Here is a 5,402-nt window from a genome sequence, read left to right as displayed (position 1 = left end):
GAAATTACTTTATTTTTTTTTTCTTTGACTGTTTCATCGTTTTTATGCTTTGTTTTATTTCGTGTAGTGTTTTATTGGATATCCCACATTTTTCATCTTTCCTTTTTTCCATTTTCTTTCATACGTGTATCGTTTTATATCCAATATCTTTTTTCTAGCACTCTATATCTTGCTTTTTTTATTTGTTCCCATAAAAATCTGAAAGGAATTCTAAAAAATATTCCCATACAAAAATTGAACACAACAAAGAATTCACTCAAATTATTCGGGCATGGAAAAAAAATAACCAGATTAAGAAAAACGCAAATATCTTTCTTCTTTGCTTTCCTTCCTCTTTCCTTTCCTCCTCCACATTGATCGTACGTCGCTTACCTCACTTGTCCTCAGTTCCTCCTTTCCTTTCCCCTCTCCATTCCTCCCTCCCTCCCACCGTGGCTCGTCCTCGGAAGTCTGAATGACATACTCTGAACTATTGAAGCGAGACACCCGATGAGCACGATAATACAAAACCTAATATCCTCGCCGCACATTGTCTGCGCCACACACTCCAGAGACACGTCGTGATGCAACATGCAGCCGCCAGGAAGACGCTTGCTTCCTTAACCCCCAGGCATTAATTAACAAAGCTCCCATAGCGGCGCGGTTTGTTTGGCGTCCAGGGTTGTCTCATTTTGGTTACAAAATGGTGTGTATTTTGAAACTTCATTCAAGAACGTCCGGTTAAAGCTACACGGATTTTAAAAGGTGGTTTTTTTTTTTTAATGGTTTAGTGATATGTTAATTAGGAGAGTCTTTATTACTCAACAATTTTAATATCCTTTGAAAATATTCACAGTGAGGGAGTTGAGTGTTTCAGAAAACGAGGTTAAACCTGGCAGTCTTGTCTTCCCTCCCCTGCAACGAACCAAATTTGTCATTCACTTGTCACAAAGGATGCAAGGGAAGCGAAAAACACTACACACCACTCTCGCCTCGCCGGGCTGTTTGTTGTGAGGTGCACGATCGAGGTTAAAGAAAGAGACAGGATAGCAAAATGAAAGGCTCCTCCATGCAATACATTTACCTCAATGACTTCCATCAAAGGCTCACATAGTCTGTTAAATATGTGTATTAGACTACAGTAAAGTGCTTTGTAAATAACTAATGAAGAGGCAGATCAATATTGTAACTCATTTTCATGATACATTTTTTCGTAATCATCTTCAACTTTCCAGACATGTTTTCTTTTTGTATCGCAGCTACAGTAATACATCGGTAGCCTACAAAACTCAAAGCTGATCCTCCCTCTTAAAATAAAATTACAGTGCTCTCAACGCCAAGGAAAACCGACCACAGCATTAAAACGGCTGAAGATGAGGTTGTTAGACATGTGGAGGGTACGCAGTGTCTCCCTCCTCACCCTGAATGACGCGCCGCACGTCCTTTCTTTCCCCGCCCACCCCTCCGGCGACCAAGTTTCGGCGGCTAATTATCGAGGCAGCTCGAGTATATCGACGAAGTCTCGGGATCCCCGTCCACCACGAACCCAGAGCCACGCTGTGTAAAGCTTTCTGGAGAGAGAGAGAGAGAGAGAGAGAGAGAAGTGGCATTATCTTCCATTACGTAGCATTATACGTATAATATAACAGAACAAAGAGAAATGTTAGGGAAGATAACATAACAGTATTAACAAAATTACGTCTCGTATGAAAACTACAATTCCAGAAAGCGGTACACGCACTCTTGGCTTACCGGGAACTCACACCCGGGAAGGCACGAGTTACACAGTATACTTACGCAGATACACAAGCCATAATAGAACTTGCACTCCACATGAGGCGATCTGACCTTGAACTACTAAGGTGGTGAAGAAGAAAAAAACAGCAAAGCAGAAGGCTCTGTCTCTCTCTCTCTCTCGGCTTCAACACATTATTCCAAAATGTGACGGGCGACGGGAGTAAATAATTAATATGCATCGGCCGGGAATCGAACCCGGGCCTCCCGCGTGGCAGGCGAGAATTCTACCACTGAACCACCGATGCTATAAGCGATAACGTTTGCATTATGGTATATCATTCATGACCGCTATTGCACTACTGAAAGTCACACGGGCGTGGTGGAGGCAGTGTTGTGTATATCCCAACAAAGGCACCAGACTGATATACAGGTGAAGTTAGGTCAGATTAAGCAAAGTTAGGCCAAGTTTATACGACCTGCAACTTGGGATCAGTGTTGGTACAGGAGACTCCCTTGCTTCCCGGCACGCAACACAGGCAGGGAAGCGGGCAGACACAGGCATGGAAGAAGATATTAGCTGCTTTTCATTTACTCCTAAGCGTACAAACACATAGATAAGGGAAAAGGATACAAAAGCACATGTAAAATTAAATAACCTTAGATTCGTCTTCCTTTCTTATACACGCACACACCCACACACGCTCATAAACACACACTCACCCCACAGAGGGCAAGTAGGAAAGTCAACTCACACACACAGAAAAATAAATGTTATCCGGTACAGACGTTTTCTTCTTTTGACTGCATTCTGAATCTCCGTAAGAATAAAGAAACACGGAGAGGAAAGAAATGTGGGAAACAAGCAAAAAAAAAAAGGAAAGAAGAGGAAACGAAAAGAATGAAAAAATGGAAGGAAAGAACTGAAAAAAAAAGGAAAGTGAAAATAAAGAGTTGGAGGAAGGACAAGGCTGAAGCAAAATGAAAAGCAGGTTTCATTCTGTGTGTGTGTGTGTGTGTGTGTGTGTGTGTGTGTGTGTGTGTGTGTGTGTGTGTGTGTGTGTGTGTGTGTGTGTGTGTGTGTGTGTGTGTGTGTGTGTGTGTGTGTGTGTGTGTGTGTGTGTGTGTGTGTGTGTGTGTGTGTGTGTGTGTGTGTGTGTGTGTTATCTGTCTGTCTGTCTGTTTGTGTGAATGTGTGAGTGCGCGAGCTCATCACCACGCTCACATCTCTTGTGTGCAAGTCAGAGCTTCCATGATAAAAAATAAAAAAAGAGAAAATTATAATTCAACTGGAATTTATTAAAAAACGTCTGAAACAGATGAACGTTTTCGCATGACACTTTTGTCGCTTGGTGCTCGAAAATTTTTTTTCTCTCTCTCTCTCTCTCTCTCTCTCTCTCTCTCTCTCTCTCTCTCTCTCTCTCTCTCTCACCCTAAAGAGAGACACCGTGATCCTATGTAACCTCTGACATCTTCAACCGTCCTTGGCAAACCAGATTCCGTGAAAGAAGGAAATGAAAGGCGAGGTGGAGAGGAAAGATTGAACATGATTACCATCCGCCTTTCAGCCACCTCACACCTTAGCAGGAAAGAAAAGCACAAACAGGCAACATTATTTCCCGAAAGCCCACAGCATCAGTTATTTACTTGCCTCTAAGTCTGTGTCTGCGCCTTCTTCCGTGCTGGTTTCTCTTAATAAAATCCCTGAAGTAGGAAAGCCAAGTAATAATTCACAGAGTAGTGAAAGCACACGAGGTAAAGGTCAAGAAAGGTGAAAGATGCATCGAACTGAAAGGGTCAAAAACAGGTTGACAGTAAGAAGATGTAAAGATAAGAAAAGGACACTGGGAACAAATTGTCAACCCCGTTCGAGATTCTATCAGCAAATTATATGCAGAAACGAAGGAAAGACACGGAATTCAAAATGATAGGCGAGAATAATCAGACAATGAAGTGCAGAGACGAAGAAAAGACTGAATCTAATAATGACAAGTTAACTCTATCAGCAAAAGATGCAAGGACCAGAGAAAGGCAAAAATCTAGATTCCAGATATACGCTATCAATAAAAGATACGGAGACAAGGAAGGACAGTAAATTTAGAAGGACAAGAAGATACAAAGATAAGGGAAAATTTAAATGGCCAGGAGGAAAGACACTAAATTTAATACACCTTCACCATTTCATCAATAGAGACAACTTTCCCAGCAGGAGACCGTGATGTAGGTCAATGAAACAACAGAAAAAAAATCGTTTAAAGATGAAGTGAATGCAAGTAAAGAAACACCGGAAACACAACGAGAGTCACAGCAAAGAAACAATACTGGAGCTTTTCAGTAATAAAAAGCAGTCATGTCTGACAAAAATACACCAATCTGACTCAGGTGAATCCACTTCATTATTATACACTTCAATATTGTCGCAATATTTTGTCACTGAAGCTCACCAAAATAGCATAAAAAATCAGAGAGTAGTAGAAAAAAAAGAAATGTAGCAATATCCACTGGAATGTCCACATCAGTCTCTTAACAAAATTTCATAGCTGCGATGGTAAAGACTTGTATACCGATGAAGTATTTAGTGACCTCAGAGAGAGCTTCTCTCACTGGAATTTCACGATAATAGCTCATGCAGTGTGGGTGATGTGGAGGGTAAGGGACTGGTGGATGTGAGCCTGTTGAAGCTGTGAAGGTTCTTTTCCTTTTTTAACAATGCAAAAACAAGTGTCAGTACCAATTAAAGAGAAAAGGAGAGGCAGAGCTGATGTATGAAGCAGCAAGGAGAAAGAAAGGAGAGATTAACACCTGCACCAAGAAAACACACTGAAGGGAATAATGAAAGACTTTTCAACCACGGTTTCCTTTACAGAATTCTTAAAGATCGGTGTTAGATATACAGACAGAAATATATAAAAGACTGATATACACAACGGAACAACTCGAGTGGATATGTAGGAATGAACGTTTGAGAAGTAAGAAAGACAAATGTTGAAGGATGATGAAAATTTGCTAGAAAAAAAGGCGAGAGTCTGAGAACGTGGGCAAGGAAAATGTAAGTGTGAAATAGAGAGAAAATACACAGGTATTAAAGAATATTATCCATTGAACGGAAGCAAAAAATGAAAAGATCTACTCTCAAAGAGAGAAGAAAACAGAATTCTTGTCAAATAAAAGGAAAATATATATACGAGTCAAAAATTTGTTGCTTTGATACAAAAGCAGAAATGTTACGATGAAGGCAAATTAACCTGTGACAAACGTTTGCGTATGAAATGTTTGAGACAGAAGAATTTAATAATGAGTCACATAACGACACGACAAAAGAACGTAGATACACAATTAAAAAGAACGTGCAGCGTGACACTACTCCTAAGTAAAAAAGATATGCATAAAGAATAAATAAAAGAAAAGAAAATGAAACCAGGAAAAGCTGTTAGCAGGTAATCAGGCATCAATAAGAAAGAGGGAGAGAGAGAGAGAGAGAGAGAGAGAGAGAGAGAGAGAGAGAGAGAGAGAGAGAGAGAGAGAGAGAGAGAGAGAGAGAGAGAGAAACCTTTGTCTTATATATTACAGAAAAAAAAATGTCTGACACAGTAAAACATGGAAACGTGAAGGAAGAGGCGAAGTAATGAACAGCAACAGAAAAAGATATGTAGGAAAATAATGAAGTCGTACAGGAGACGAGTTGTTGA

General features: G+C 40.3%; 1 non-coding gene across 1 annotated transcript; it reads right to left on the bottom strand.

The window, feature by feature from the left end:
- Positions 1-1,950: 1,950 nt before the first annotated feature.
- Trnag-gcc lies at positions 1,951-2,021 on the bottom strand. The gene has a single exon. It is a non-coding gene; the product is annotated as a tRNA-Gly (tRNA).
- Between the last annotated feature and the right edge of the window lie 3,381 nt (positions 2,022-5,402).

This window comes from Portunus trituberculatus, chromosome 21 (assembly GCF_017591435.1).
Source record: "Portunus trituberculatus isolate SZX2019 chromosome 21, ASM1759143v1, whole genome shotgun sequence".
NCBI classification, from domain to species: domain Eukaryota; kingdom Metazoa; phylum Arthropoda; class Malacostraca; order Decapoda; family Portunidae; genus Portunus; species Portunus trituberculatus.
The sequence above is the reverse complement of the archived record's forward strand: the minus strand, read 5'-3'. Positions and strand labels throughout refer to the sequence as shown.